This window comes from Octopus bimaculoides, chromosome 17 (assembly GCF_001194135.2).
Source record: "Octopus bimaculoides isolate UCB-OBI-ISO-001 chromosome 17, ASM119413v2, whole genome shotgun sequence".
Lineage (NCBI taxonomy): Eukaryota > Metazoa > Mollusca > Cephalopoda > Octopoda > Octopodidae > Octopus > Octopus bimaculoides.
The window spans coordinates 3,952,168-3,953,579 of NC_068997.1; positions in this window are offsets into that span (position 1 = coordinate 3,952,168).

Sequence of the window (1,412 nt, forward strand, 5' to 3'; positions counted from 1 at the left end):
ATATATATATATATATATATATATATATATATATATACATATATATGTATGTATATGTATGTATGTATATATGTCAGATATATATGTGAGATAATAATTTCACTTTAATAGTTTCAGTATTAATAGTGGAACTATTAAACTGAAAGTATCTCACGTTACAATAGAGAGATGTTTATGTTTCACTTTTGACACGGAATACTGAAATAGTGTAAGAGATGAGAGATTGCGCCGGGCTCACATTAGGCAAGAAGTTGAAATTTTTTTTGGGTGGGGGGGTGCATGACTCTGCATGGACTCTAAGTAAGGAATGTGTAAAATATGAATGAAATCGGTTGGGCAATTCTTGGGTTTTAAGGATTCACACAGACAGACACACAGATAGACAAACAGACAGACACACAGACACACATTCTCAGTTTTATATATTAAGAAGCTATATAGATGGCAAATGAAAGAAAATGGAATATACGAGAATTTGTTATTAATCACGGCAATTCGGTCGACAGAGCTAGCATCGATCCCTCATAGGTAGGACATTCACCAACTGGTTCAGGAGCATCCGGCGGTGCAGATGTTTCTCATCGGGTGATAAATAGATACATATATATATTTATATGTATATACATTTATGTGTGTGTGTGTGTGTGTGTGTGTGTGTGTGTGTGTGTGTGTGTGTGTGTGTGTGTGTGTGTGTGTGCGTGTATGTATGTATATATATATACATCTTTGTCCATGCTGCAGTTTGAGGACAGGTAGCTTCCTAGGTATGTAAAGCTCTCCACGCTGTTCAGAGTTGTGCTCTCAATCTCAATCTGAGGCTCAGGAGGTGTCAGGCCATGTGCAGGTTGAAGCATCGCTTAAGTTTTTCGCAGACTAATGGTCAGTCCGAAGACTTTTGCTGCTTCTGTGAGACAAGTGGCAGATTCTTACAAGTCTAGTTCATTCAATGCTGCATGCGCACAATCGTCGGCACATAGGAAGTCTCTTTAGTTAATAATATTTCTGAAAAAATTACTAAATTGTCTTCCAACATTGATATATTTAATTCTAATTCTAGCTACTATAATATGGCCTTGTCTAAAGCTGGATATGCCCAAAAAATTGTTTTCCTTAACCCTGGTAGAACATCTCTTCTTGATACAGATAATAATAATAATAATAATGATAATAGTGCACATGGTAACAATAACAACAATAATAATGATAATAATAATAATAATAATCATAGATATTATAACAGACCTAATAACTTAAATAGTAATAGCAATGGACCAAATAAAAAGCAACCCTATTTACCTAAAAATCTAACTAATAAGAAAAGTAATAAAGTGCATTTTAATACTAAGCTATATACTAACACTAGTAATAAACCTATGTTAGTAGACAGTAATGTTGAATCAAATGACAAAAAT